Raw genomic sequence first — 15,003 nt, forward strand, 5'->3', positions numbered from 1 at the left:
AGGAGGACAGCACCGAAGTGGGCGGCCCACGAGCAGTGCATTACGGTAGGCCAACTCCAGGGGACGTGAGCAATATAGGACGCATATGAAGTGGCGGCAGATGTAGCGTATATAGGACAAGCACATTTTCACTTCAAGAGGTATATTGGCACTTCTCACTTGTGGGTCTGCGTATTGTTACTCAATCCTACTCATTTTATTGGCCTTGAAATAGCTGTTTGGGTACCCGATGAGGCTATCTAAGTTGCAAAGCACTCAAAAGAGTGGGAGAAGGAGGACAGCACCGAAGTGGGCGGCCTACGAGCAGTGCATTATGGTAGGCCAACTCCAGGGGACGTGAGCAATATAGGACGCATATGAAGTGGCGGCAGATGTAGCGTATATAGGACAAGCACATTTTCACTTCAAGAGGTATATTGGCACTTCTCACTTGTGGGTCTGCGTATTGTTACTCAATCCTACTCATTTTATTGGCCTTGAAATAGCTGTTTGGACCCACTGAAATTCGAAACTGTAGCCACGAGTCAAACTCAGACCCCTCCATTGTATGCGTTAGGTCACTGACTCATTAGGAGCGCAGCCCCCGTCCCCCGGCACTCTGCACCCTGTAAACCTCACTATGGAAGATGCATGGACGGGGTCTCAACCCAGTACGGAGTACTAGTCAAAAGCGGGCAACGACGCATTAAACCAATCCCCACAGAGGTCACTAAACGATGGACGCCAGGGTGAACCACTGCGTCTAATAAGGCTGCTAGTAATGCGGGCCCGGAGACGTGAGAGGACGGTTCCGGGACGGAAAGAGGGTATTTGGAGCAGAAAGAGGCGATACGACTGGCCACGGGCACCGGTGGTTGGGGGTAGAATTTGTTTTTGTTTTTCGCTGTTAGTAGGCGTAGGAGAGAGGGTTTAGGGATGGGGCGTGTCAAGTGCCAGCACCACTCAAGGCGGTGAATTGCACTGAACTCAATATCTCCCTGGATAAAGGCGGCGACACCGGAGCTGCTCGATAAGGCGCCGCCTGCTATGGAATTACTGCAGTGACCTTGGGAGGGGAGCCGCAGGTGGAGAAGGGCGCGGAGAGACCGGCTCTGCAACGGGCTGGCACCGACAGCCGATACTGGAGTCGGGTGCGCCACACAGCCAGGGGCCAGCGAGGGAGGGGCGGGGGAGGTGGATGTACCCGGGAATTCTCCGGTGTCCGTCACCTGGAAAGACTATACTACTGAGTAAGACTGTGCCCGGCAGTCTGAGCACGGCTGCAATGCCGCGCCACACGGAGGAAACAGCCATACAGGCTAATCTGCCTCCTTCAAGTACACACCGAGAGCGTTCTTCGGTGGGTTTACTACCCCCAAGAAAGCTGACAAATAACACTGTTCTTTGTCAACCGGTGTGAGGTGGAAACACACTTTGTTCCGTGCATTCCGTTAAACTCCGAGATTGGCCTCGAGTCACAGAGAAACAGATTTAGATCGAATGTTTATGTCACAGAAATTTCTCCCAGACACGCCGGTTCGGCAAATAAACCAGAAAAATGACGCATTTCGCCCACCCTTTGTAAATCTTCTAGACATGCTAGCAGTGGAAGGTACGGTACTGCCACACAAGTTTATGCTGTCAATCGTGAACGCCGGGTTGACAAAACACCTTTTCTCAACTAGCTCTGAATGTGCACCGCCATCTGGTATGTCCTGTTTATCCTTGTGCGATATGCAGAACATACGCAGTGTGCAACGTGTTCTATGCTTACCCACTTGCATTTAACCTGCTGTATGAAATGTAATCCTATCACCAGTAGAGACAGCACACCTATCGCGCAGATTGTATCACGTTAACCCGTCTGCGAAGATACACATATCATAACAAAAGAGACAGAAACACATCTCTAGTCGTATCTGCCAGGGTCTTAAGAGCTGAGCTAGCACATCTACTTCCCAAAATATGCAGTAATCTGGAAAACCAGGAGGAAACATACATTTCGACTCAAGACCTTGTAATCTATGAGTTACAATAAGAACTGTGTGAGAATAGCTACATCAACGAGGAAACAACACTGCGTTAATTCCGAGGTAGCACAACTCCAAGCCCAGCCTTAGCATGGAATATAAATTACATCTCTCCTGGAAACTTCTAAGAGCTAATAAGCTGCAGCCATCGAACCACCGCCGTACATATGGAGATTCTTCTGAGCTGCACCGTCATCGGCTCACACGTGTACCATGTTGCTGTACACTTCTATGTGCCACCTCCCACTCATGAAAGAAGAGGCCAGGACTTCAGCCAGGCAGCCAAGACACCGCAGGGCACACAAGCAAACCGGTACGATTAAACACGTGTTCAGTCAACCCCTGCACAAAGTACTATTCTAACTGATGTGTTAGAGTCAAACTCCGATGTCAAGGGAGTAACCAGGCACGTACGCTGAAGATCCCTGGAAAGAAACACTGATTAGAGATTCCCATGCTCTGTCAAGCACCTCAGAATAAAGTGCTGTCCACTGACTAGGTCCATGCCTTGCCCAAAGACAAAGAAACGGGAAGAGTCTAGTGACATATCACACACACAGGATGGTACCTCAGACCAAGCACTGCACTCTACTGCCTTGTGACAAACTCCATGACAGTCAAGGGAAGTGGAGGCGTGGTCTTCTGAAGTGAAAAATATCCTTTCAGCACGGGGAAAGCATTTTAATCAACTTTTTGGATTCTGGTCTCGGAGGCAAAACCCAACAGCTTGTCTGGCGTGGTAGAAGTTTATCAATAAACATTTCTATGTTAATGCCAAAGACAGCTAGACAGATACGTATTTTTAGTTCTCCCCCCTCACAGTACACAGTCAAAATATTTACCTGTTTACTTTTAATACTTTAAAAGCTCGCTGCGCCTAAATACAGACACTCTACTACAGTACAGTAGGTTTGTTTGCCACAAAGTATATAAACATACCATTAAAGCAGAAGGGTTTAACTTGTCTGATGAGGTCCCCAAGCTTGGGTGACCTCAAGGCAAGTTTAAAGAATATCCTCTGCCGGTGCTGTGTGCAAAGACAAACACCCAGAAGCTTTGCTAATGGTAATTTGAAAAGATTAATTCCTTGAGACTCTCTGACTGGCCGAGAGATTCCTGGACTTGGCAATATAGTGCCTTCTGTTATGACCTAGAAAGATACCAAAGACACAGCAGCCTGAAGAGACAAAGTAGCATAAATTAGGTAACCTAATTTCACAGTGAGGGCTGAGTTGTTCTGTTTCCAATACAGAATGTATCCAAAGTGAAGAAAGCAAAAGCAGCGGGCCACCACTGACTGAGTGTCCCAATGCTCGGTCTTGCCACCTCCCACAAAAACTATCTCTTTTCAAACGTGTTCTAAGAAGTTTTAGGCAAAGGCATGCCTTTGACTGGGAATATCGAGAAGGGTGAGAGTTACTTATGAACGTGTAATAAAAGGACAATACCATGAAATGATTTGATTGCTTTAAAATTACTGGTGGGGTAGCAGAATTTTTCAAAGTAAAGGAGTGTCAAGGGTTCTGATTAAACAGTATAAGGAAAATAACATATTGCAGAGAGGTAGTATAGCGGACAGCTACAAAGTTGGACTTGTAAATGGCTTCCTCCAGTTTCAGGCCTTTTCAACATCTAAATTTGTCCAGTGGCGCTGAATAAGGAAACTAAGAGTCTGGGCATCAGCCTAATCATTTCAGGATCCCTTTAAAAAATCTGCGGAGTGGTCTCTGCAATGCCACAAGGGTACCATGCTGATGAAACCCCACTCTTTCTTAAGTTAGCGATGACTGTGTGAAAGCTGTAATGCACCTTTAAAATTGAATGAATACTTTTTGTTCCTCCTTCCCTACATGTTTCTATCCATGACTAGCTCTCCTTCTGTCAAACAAAGGAACTCAATTCCAGTTACCACCTCCAGCCAAATCTCTAAGCATCATTCTAGACTCCTTGTTCAAATTCCACGCACACATTTACACTGTCACAAATAATGCATTTTCCATCTAGATATCGGCTGACCCTTTGTTTCCAACACAGACTTCTGCTCTGTAGGTAAGATCATGATCAATGTAAGACCTGACTATGGAGATTCCTTCCTGACTGGCAGGGAAGTGCTTGTATTCACAGCAGAGAGCAATTCTTCAGGCTTCAATTAACCCCATCATGTGAAGAAATGTAAACATTGCTCAACAAATCCTGAGTGATTTAACCACTGAGGAAACCAACATCTGTACAAATTCCGTCGAGATATAGGTGTATTACGAGACACGTTTATTTGAGGGCGCCTCATTGCAGGCAGCAAGCAAAAAATAGAAAGGTTTAGCAGCGTTCTTATAATTTAGTGAAAGAATCTTGCTGTCATTTGCGACTTAAAATAATGAGTCAGCTTTTGCTATTTATCAAACATCATATCATTTCTAGCTGACACCATTCAGCTAGGTAAATGTCTTATTTTAAGGTACATGCAGTTAAATTTCACATTTCTATGTTTAGACTTGCAGATGACTGGATTCGCCTATGCATAAATAATGATTGTATGTACTTTACGAATGAATAGGACTGGGCTACCAGGGTGATGAAGACAGGACGTATGATCAGCCACCAGAGAAAAACTGTTTAACTAAAGGAACGAATCTGAAAAAGGCTGCGTGGCAGGGGTAAAGGTTTCCAAAGTCACATTCTTACTGCAGGAACAACCACCAAGTCCGATGAAACTCCCCTTTGCTGTACCTGTGCATTCATGGTCACCGTAAAAGCATCTGACCTCAACAAAGAAAGCAGGGGTCAAGTGGGAGGAGAATACCAGCATATCGTCTATACCCTGAAAATGCAGTTTGTGTGGTGTGGAGAAAGCCAGTTCAGGCGTAAGAGCGCGGTACAGAAGTCATGACTCCATACAGGAGTCACAGAAGTGTTCCACCCTGCCAGCACAGCCTCAGATATTACAGGAAACGGGATGCGCGATTCACTAAATATGAGTCAACCATACATTAGGAAATGGGCGTGGTAAACACAGGACCAAATTACCTTGATAGCTAGTTACACCGCATGAGACCTTGTGTAACCCCATTTCCGAGGCACGGCATCCCTATGTCAAGATGTATTGTTTCTGAAGGTGGCTCTTTCTACATTTGTAACACGGATAGAAAGCGACAAACGAGCACACGTTATCCAGCTGCAGCAGCCTGCACGTCACATCACATTGACAGCACTTTGGATTCATAGTACAATTAGTAGACAAAAACTCTCCACTTCGCCAGGCGATGAGTAAGTGCTCTGACAAATACCTACTGATTCATATGAAATAAACAATGAGTGTCTGTGGTGTAAGCAGAGTGGGGACGAAAACATTCCAAACCATAAAAAAGCGCTACTGATGGACGTTCTACATTTCACTACAAGAAAGTTAAGATTTAGAGATAGACATACAGTGTACCAGGTGGAATTATAAGAACTCTCTTTTGTACATGAGACGCAATCAACCCAAATCCTATATCATTCTAATTGCAATGTCTTTCCTTGTAGCAAAAGGGGTCCCCTTCAAAGATGAGCAAGTACCTCCATGGTGTGCCCGGTCCAATGCCCATGACTGAGAACTGAGAGGGGGGGTTATGTTTACCTGCCAGGAAGCAGGTAAGTTTGGCGATTGGTGTGTATGAGGTTTGAACGTGATTGGTCAGAACTCTAAAAGGGGGTGATGGATTACTTGCTGAAAATAATGTTGCGGTGAGTGAGAAAACTCAAACAGGAGATTTCTAGACCAGAGGATCTGTGCAGAGTGTGTACGTCCCTTTGATAAGGAAAAAACGTTCCCTTCACCCTTGCCCCCGCCCCACCTTTGTGAGGGCAGACTTTATAAGGAGAGAACAGCAAGCAGAGCTCATGTGTGTGGACGTCCTCACCTTACTGTGAGGTGGGTGCCCAAGTCTATAAATTAGACTAATTCCAGACTTACATGTAATTGGTCTCTATAGGGTGCTCAAGTATTCAGTTTAGGGAGAGCACTCATAGTAAGGGTGATCCCCATACAATGAGAAAGTAATTCACAGGCCTAAAAGGCACGGAATTTCACAAACTGAAAGGAGACAAGAAAAAAAGCAAACTCTGTAGCACTAGGCCACAACGGGAGTGGGAAGGGGCCTAGCAGTTCCCTCCTTAGCCAAAATATATTTTCATTTTATTTATTTACATTGTGTGTGGTGAATCAGAATGGTGCATTCATTGCTGTGCGATAAGTCACAATGAGTGAATCATGCTGATTTCACCCAAAGGTTGTCTCTACAGGGATGAAGGCCATGCACTACCCAATCATGATCTCCATTTTTGTATATCACCAACCATCATTTTTATGGCATCGTACCACATTCTTTTATCTGGGTGCCTTTTCGTATGGATCTTGAAAGACCTCAGGCGAGCAGGAGGAACCATTATTTGATAGATTATGTTGTTTAATTGGTTTACAGTTATGTGAAAGTAATACAAGAGCTCTGTTTTTTCAGTGTATGTGCTGGTGGTCAAAGGACTTTTCTATTTTTCTCTCGATTGGGAGGGTGATGGTCCATTGCTTGGTTCGAGTATGGTGTTTCCAATACATACATATCAATCCATGTAAGTGGCTTGTGACGCAATGTAGTAGGCATCATGGTGTGTCAAGGTTAGGTTAGTTCAATCTGTTTTTTTCTATAGTGTGAGCTGAACATACCATTAAATTGGCAGCTCTTTACTAACTATATGGTTTTGCCGTGCACACACGGCTGGCCTTGTCGCTTACATCTACGATGAAGTACCAAAAACTGCAACTAAATTAAAACTACCAGGATAGCGATCTCAGCAAAACATTGCCATCATTAAATGCAGAGAATGTGCATTCAACGTAAAATAAACTGTGTTATGGATAACAAAGATTTTTTCCAATAGTGGTTTAGGGGTGAAACAGGAGAGGGCTGTTTTCACCATACAAGCTTCTTGTAAGGAGAAGATGTATTCAGTGTCACGTGGCCTCGAGTCACAACTGGTCATGAAAATGACTGCTATGGTCTGGTTGATTTAGGATTTACTTCCAGGCCCAGATTTAGCTACACTTGATCATATTGGCTCGTCATCTGTCTCCAATACTACAAAATATGGAGTGCTGACCTAAATGAATTTTCCAAATCAAAGTGAGTGAGTAGATATTTTGCAGTGGCTCGTGGTCTTCTAGAATGCGGGCTCCAATTAAGAGCCATTGGCCTTTTTTGCCATGCCAGTTGCTCTTGCCCTTTGTGGGCTCACATTGGTGACACCCACATGTGTCTGCCAATCAAAGGAAACCTCAAAGCCCACAATACATCGGTCAGTCTCCTGAACCGGCTCCACCACTTGGGAGTTCTTGAAGCTTATTAATTTTAAGGACGTGCTCAGCACCGTTTAGCACTCTGTATTAGCTGTCAGGTGACATGTCAACACTATACAAAACTCTTTAAATAAATAAATGTCTGCTTATGAGGGTGAGTGGTTGAAAATAACTGAAGGTCAACCCATACAAGGCAGACTTAAAAACTGTTGATAATAGGAGCTGCTGGGAATTGAGTCAAGGTGAGAGTCAGCTGCCAGTAATTAAAAGCAATCTTCTACTACCTGTAGGAAGGGATATAACCTTTGCATCTGATCGCAGTTTGGACATGTGTGTGCCCAGTCATAGTGTTCTGGTCTGTGTGCTGCACGACACTTAAGAAGCTAAACCCATGCTTATTCAGCCTGAACTACACTCATTAATAAGCGCCTAACACAACGAATACCAAGACAACCTGTACGCCAGGCGCCTCCACTGCCCTGCACCGAAGCTCTAGTGCAGAGCGCAAGGACAACTTGTTTTCAATGATAGCTTCCTCACTGGCTGCCTGTGAACTTGTGTATCAGATCTTCGCATGCCGATGAACCTTTCAGCAGGAGTGCGATCTTCACAAAAAGTAAAATACAGAAATATGATGTGATCGGTGTGTTGATTGGTAAACACATCTCATCATTGCTGGGGGGGCAGAAGTGAGGTAAGAATACACGGGGGCATCGGGAGGCCCCTTTACTCAGTGGAAGGAGGAAAGAAAAGGTTAGTAGACATAACAAAGAGGGTATGGCGTCAGACACTGTCAGTTGCCACCTTCACCGTAATGCCCTGGAGGGGCTTGATTTCTCCAACCTAACCCTACTAGTGTTCTCACTGTCTCCACGTAGTCGAGTAATTACCCTTCACAACAGTTCTCAGGCAATTCCCTTCAGTGCTGGTTAAAAAGCGCCGCTCACGATAGAGTATTTGCTCTCTCGAACTCTAAGGCACGATTCTATCTTTATATTTTTTTATCAGTCAAATGGATCCACTGCCTACAAGCTCACTCCAATGGAATGTTCAAACTGGACGACTATTTATTCAGAGAAACTTCGAGTCGGAAAGGATAAGGATTGTCCCCATACGTGTCGCCTCCTAGTAAAGGCTACACTTACCCCCTTCTCACCAACCCCCTCCTCCGCCGCTGCTCGTGGGCCCCTCCTAGCCCGAGCCTCGCTCACCTGCCTCAGCTCCCCCTTCTCTTCTAGCCCATCGCCCCTCCTCCGGCTCACCTAACCTAAGATGCTCCCTGTCTCGCTCTTCATGCCTCATTCCTTACTCCTGGGGGCACCTGCCTCATGCTCTCCCCTCACCTCCTCCTCCTCCGATCCGGTGGGTGGGCGCCTCCTGCCCTGCCTCTCGACCTCTACTCCCAGCTGCTGCTCTCCCGGTCCAGCCGGTTCGCTCTGACTCGAGGCCAGAGTCTGAGACAGGCAGGGCCGCCCACAGTGGGCGGTACCACTCACAGCAACCTCCTCCAGGTAACCACCCTTTCCAGGGACCACCCCTATCCCGAGCGTTTCTGTCCTCGATTACCCATTTGCCCCAGGGAAGAAAAGGTAGAACGCACGAGAACAGATCTGTCTGTAGTGCCCGGTCTCACCTAACCCGGAAGTAGAAGCGAGACAGCAACGCGAACAGACATCTCTGATTCAGTGCTTGTGATTGTTATGAAGTAACCCAGCACCTACATCTTCTGTTCTAGTAAGGAAAGTCACCATTCAAAACAAACACCTTAAATCCTGCAATATAATTCAACGACCAGTTGTTCCTATAAGCAGTAAGATCATTTGATACATATATGAAATATATTAAAAAGCAACAAAATTCCATTGCAATTTGAGGGAGCCACCAATAAGCACACAAGAAAAGTTTCTTAAAAATACAGCAGTATTTGTTTGTATATATATATATATATATTTTGTTTTTTACAAATTTGCTCTTTTAATGTTCTTGACTACAATCGAAAATGTCTGGCTCATTTGACGCGGCGCCTCGAGTGGAGAAATAAGGCTTGTAGTAGGTGCCAGGGATTACGTTTGCTTAAGTGTTGTATTTCCACGTTTTCAGTATGCTCATGTGATATTTTAGTACCTTATGTGTGATCGTTTGAGTGGCACTATAAAGTGAATTGCAAAAAGCTGTTATATTCTTGAACTGAGCTAATTATCGCAAATTACCTTCTCTGTGAACTGTAATACTCTTTAAACGAAATCAAACAAGCTGCAAAGTTATAGAAGTGCTTACGCAAGGTCACTGATTAAATTCTTTTTTTAACGTGATATGGGCTACCTGACAGTTATGGTAGTTAAATCTTCTTCCCACCGGTACATACGGGCCATGTACTAGTAACAATTTCAGATCAGAGCAGATGTTGAGCGTCAGTAGAATTCTATGTCAGGCCGGGGGCTCAGATTATGCTTCTCTTTCTATGCTTTATTTTCAACAGCAGCCAATAGGAGAGGATATTATTAAATGAAAACATATCCCAGCATTCATAGTATATACAACACAACCATAGAGAACAGAGTATATAAACCGTAGAGGGCAATGAACTTACTCTTTCTTTGCTGCTTCCGCAGCCAGTTAAGTACATGCCCTTTTACCTTGTCATTGTGCTTTCTTACTGTGTTACCTATTCGCGCTGTGTTTGCTTACGCGCAGCGTTAATTGTGGAGCGGGAGTGTGTCGGGTCATTCCCGGCTCGGAGGTATTCTCCGTAGGTTGAGGCGGATCAGCGGTCTTTTAACCTGGTGCTTGATGCGCGCGCTCTCTCTCTCCCCCCTCAGTTGCGCGCCCTCTCACGACGCGCGCCCGCGCGTTTCTCCTGGCGCCCGTTTTTTAATTAAACGCGCGGACAGTGAACGAGAAGGTGCGAGTGCCGCGTATTTCCCGGCAACGTTTCCTGAAGCTTTTTCAAGGATTGTGCTGCAATCTTAGCGATCGCTTTCTATAGTTTGTGCCTGACCGCCTCTTCCTCACTCCCTGACGCCCTGGTATCACGCCGTGACCAGGGTTGTATAAATTGGATTAGGCGCTGCCTAGAGTGCTGCAGGCTGGCTCCCTCACACTCTAAATCATTGTAAAGCAGTGTTTTTCTTTTATCCTGCTGCTTTCAGCATGCTGGGGTTTGCACTCCCCCTGATTGTAGTCTTGTACTACCCAGAATCCACGTTTTTACACATGACAGAGATAATATGGCCCAATCATATACTTATGAGGACGAGGAATATTTTGGGAGTGAGGCTCCCTTTTTTGATGAGAATTTGGCGGGCGCGCTAGACAATACCGTGCAGCTCTCGGTAAATAAGGCACTAGCGAAGGCTCTGGGGCCCCTCACCCATCATTTTGAGAGCTTTGCGCGCCAAAAAGGTTGGCTGCCCCACATTTCGCCTTCGGATGAAGCGCTATCTGACCAGCCCTCTACCTCCAAAGGTAAGGCTAAAGCCAAGACTTGGGCCCACTCCGACATTTTCCGGAAATTGGCCTCCTCCATTCAAAAGGAGCACAGTTATAGCTCCTCTCAAGCGCAAGACGCTTATGGTTCGGATTCAGACCAGTCATCCTCCAAATCTTATATCCGAGTCTGATTCTGAGGAGGATCTCGGGGTCCGGCCGGGCCCGAGCAAACGCAAGAAGTCGGAGACTGCTAAAGCCCCGCCTTCCAAAGCCCCTCGGGTATTGACCTTCAGCCCGGAGGAGATCGGCCACCCCGCTCCTCAAACTGGGTTCCTCCGCCCGAGGTGGCAGAATACCTCCAAAACCATGTCAGGGCAGGTTTCGACAAGGACGTGAGGGCCAGGCTTCGCGCTGAGTGCCCTCGCCCAGACTTGGAGGGTAAGATCACGGATACACCAGACGTGGATCCTACTATGGTCACCTTCTTAAAGAAATGGGCTAAGGACCCCAAAAAGGGTCTAGACCGTGCTTGGCGTTCTTGCCAAGACAAGCTCCTGGACCTCTCAGGTCCTCTAGCAAAAATCTTGGAGAAGGCTTACGTAGCCAAGGAGTCTCAGTCCCCTACCGATCCTGACATCCTTGTAGGGTGGGCTCAGCGAGCCATCTGTCATCTAGGCAATGCCAATGTGGCCTTATCAACGGAAAGGAGACGCTCTATCCTAATGAGAATCGACCCTCAGCTCACTGAACTCGCCACATCTGAAGCGGGCCCGGTGGCCCAGGGCCTCCTTCTTGGGGCCCCCTTCATTAAGGACTTAGCCAAATTTGCTGCGACCTTCAATACCATGGATAAAGCCCAACTGTCGCTCAAAAAAGTCTTCAGAGAGACTCTTTTTCGGAGAGCCGGACGTCTGCGGGGTCGCTCGTAAGGCCGCTCCTATTATCAAGGCCCCAGACGAGATGCCCTGTCCCGGGGCCATGGATATTACAAAGAGCAACAATCAGGCTCCACCTTCTATCCATCTCGCCCCCGAGGAGGTAGGGGCCGGTACCGCAAGAACTCATACAGAGGTCAACAAGGAGATTCCCAGGATCGCACCAATTCAGGTGAGAATAATCCACCCTTCCGAGGTGGTTCTTGGGGGCAGGGTCCAAACTTGTTTGACGGAATGGAAAAAATTATCCAGGGACCCCTGGCTGTTACAAACCGTTCAAGGGTTCAGATTGGAATTTTACCAGACCCCTTATCAACATTCCCCCCCTCCTCTTCCCCATTTTTCCTGTCCCGATATAGACATCATAGACTTGGAGGTTCAAGCGCTCCTCAAGAAAGGTGCTATTTGCCAAACTGTTCCCCATCCCAGGGGTTTCCTAAGCCCCATTTTTCTGGTAGACAAAAAAGGGGGAGGATCGCGTTTGGTCCTAAATCTCAAGGAATTCAATGCATGGCTGGTCTACCGACATTTCAAGATGGAAGGAATCCATCTCCTCAGAGATATACTGCAAAAGGCAGATTGGTTAGTGCGGCTAGACCTAAAGGACGCTTATCTAAGCGTTCCTATTTTCCCGCCTCACCGGCGTTTCCTTCAGTTTCTCTCGCAAGGTCAATGCTTCGAGTTTCAAGTACTTCCTTTTGGGCTTTCCTCTGCTCCTTGGTGCTTCACCAAGGTGATGAGGCCGGTGGTGGAATCCCTTCGCGCTCGGGGTTAGCGTCTGATTGTTTAACTCGACGATCTGATCATTATGGCCCAGGACCCCCTTCTCCTTCAGGTCCATTTGTCTTGGACGATCCAGCTCCTTCAAGATCTGGGCTTCATAATCAATCAGCCCAAGTCTTGTCTCCACCCGTCTCAACAGATCGAGTTTCTGGGCTTCAAGATAGACTCGGTGACAGCTCAGTTGATCCTTCCTCCTCTGAAGGTGCGCAATATCAAGAAGGAATTGCGCCTTCTTTTGTCCAGACAGAAAGTGTCATTGAGGAGTTTAGCCAGGATGGTGGGTCTTTTATCATCCTCGATCCAGGCTATTTTCCCGGGTCCGCTACACTACAATGCCCTCCAACGGCTCAAGATTTCTCACCTCCAGAAGGGCTTGTCTTATACGGACTTAGTTCCTCTGAACCCGGAGGTCCGCTCAGAGATAACCTGGTGGTTTGTATCACATGGAGGCCTGGAATGGGCGAGCGATTTTCGGCACGTCCCGGTTGTTATTCTGGAATCGGATGGCAGCAGATGGGGCTGGGGAGCCCGTTGCGGGGATGTGAGCACGGGAGGCCGTTGGTCGGAGGAGGAACTCCGCCTCCACATCAACTGCCTAGAACTTTTAGCTGGTTCCTTGGCAATCCGGAGTGTCTCTCCTCTGAAGGCGGATTGTTGCATTCTCTTGAGAATGGACAACATCTCTACGGTCAGATATGTGAACAAAATGGGAGGCACGAGATCTCAGACCTTAGCTCGCATTGCCAGGGATTTCTGGCAATATTGCCTCCAACATCGCATCTCAGTGATTGCGGAGTACCTTCCGGGGACTCGCAACACAGTGGCGGATTGGAATTCCAGATTCCTGCGGGATTCCAGCGATTGGATGCTCCTCCCAATAGTGTTCGCCACTCTCAACCAGAAATGGGGCCCTTTCTCGATAGATCTATTTGCCTCGAGATTGAATCGCCAGCTCCCTCTCTTCTTCAGCTGGAGACCAGATCCGGAAGCGATCGCCACAAATGCCTTTCTCCAGGACTGGTCACCCCATCGAGCTTATGCATTTCCCCCGTTCAGCATGATTCCTCGTGTCCTTTCCCAAGTCCGACGTCTGAGAAAGGAGATTGTGTTGATAACCCCTCTTTGGAGGGCTCAAGCCTGGTTCTCTTTAGCACTAGACCTTCTGTGCGACTTCCCTCTCCTAATTCCTCCTCTTCACAACCTTCTCCTGGACCCTCTGGGGTCCCAGCACCCCTTGATTGTTCTGGGTAAGTTACACCTGGTGGCCTGGAGAATTTCAGGCGTCACTGGGTCCTGCCAGGCATTTCAGAACAGGCTTCTAGTTTCATCCTTCAAGCCTGGTCCTCCAATACACACAAGCGGTATTCCTCTGCCTGGAAGCGATGTGTTCATTGGTGTGAGGAACGGGATTCCGATCCCTTTAATGCTGATGTCAGTTTAGTGGTCAATTTTCTGGTTTCACTAGCAGCTGCAGGCTTAGCTTACAGGTCGATCAATAATTATAGATCCGCCATTTCAGCAGGTCATTTACCGGTTTTAGGTAAACCTATTGGTGAGCACCTTATTGTCTGCAAATTAATGAGGGGTATTCGTCTGTCGAATCCCCGCGGCCCAGATATTCTTCCCTTTGGGACGTCAACGTAGTCCTTACGTTTATTTAGTCTTGGCCGGACAACAGATTCCTTTCACGCAAACAACTTTCGGCCAAATTAACCTTATTACTATGCCTCATTTCATGCAAAAGGATATCTGATGTGCGTTTCCTTGATCTGGAAGGCAGGATGTTTTCTCCTACGGGAGTTTCCTTTTCGATTTCCAAACGTACTAAGACGGGCACCAATTCAGTATCTTACCCTTCCTTCCCTCATAATCCCAAACTATGTGTAGTACAGTGTTTAAAGGCCTATGAATCGGCCACAGAAGAGTTTCGTGCAGACCCTAGAGGTCAATTGTTGATTGCTCTGCAGAAGCCTTTCAAACCAGTCTCGTCGGCTACTTTAGCCAGATGGATCAGATGGCTTCTTTCTGAAGCAGGGATTAATGTCTCCATGTTTGGAGCTCATTCAGTCCGTGGAGCTATGGCTTCAAAATCCTTTAATTTAGGCATGAGGTTGGAAGACATTATGAAGGCGGCAGACTGGTCTTCGGAATCTACTTTTAAGACATTTTATCATAAACCCATTGTAGACATTGCATCAATCGTGGTTGATCAGCTTTGAGCTAGCATAATCTGAGCCTCCGGTCCTGACATAGAATAAAAAATGTTCAAGCTTACGCGTTAAGAATTTTAAATTCTATTAAGGACACGGAGGCGAGGATTATCTCCCCCTTGTGGACAATAAGACCTCTGCTTACGAGTTAAGTACTGTTTTCATATTATGTCTCATTGTCTTACCCACCCAGTGATGTTATCAGTGCATGTAAGTTGTGGACATTGGTTCTATGACATATACTATGATCAGTTCTCGTTTCTTCCCTTCTCAGGTGTTGATCAGAGTTGAAGCTCTTCATTCCTGGG

General features: G+C 46.8%; 1 protein-coding gene across 7 annotated transcripts in view; it reads right to left on the minus strand.

Moving 5' to 3' along the window:
* The window catches only part of EPN3 (epsin 3), a 176,924-nt gene extending 167,988 nt beyond the window's left edge, over positions 1–8,936 (minus strand). For 2 of the 7 annotated variants that reach the window (XM_069200060.1, XM_069200056.1), the window contains exon 1: positions 8,682–8,918. The gene's annotated coding sequence lies outside the window, so the exon portion shown is untranslated. Of the gene's footprint in view, positions 1–8,483; positions 8,506–8,549; positions 8,572–8,600; positions 8,622–8,681 lie in introns of those variants that run through there. The other 5 variants (XM_069200061.1, XM_069200057.1, XM_069200062.1 and 2 more) reach the window with 4 other exon arrangements.
* Positions 8,937–15,003: the final 6,067 nt, after the last annotated feature.

This window comes from Pleurodeles waltl, chromosome 7, assembly GCF_031143425.1.
Source record: "Pleurodeles waltl isolate 20211129_DDA chromosome 7, aPleWal1.hap1.20221129, whole genome shotgun sequence".
NCBI classification, from domain to species: domain Eukaryota; kingdom Metazoa; phylum Chordata; class Amphibia; order Caudata; family Salamandridae; genus Pleurodeles; species Pleurodeles waltl.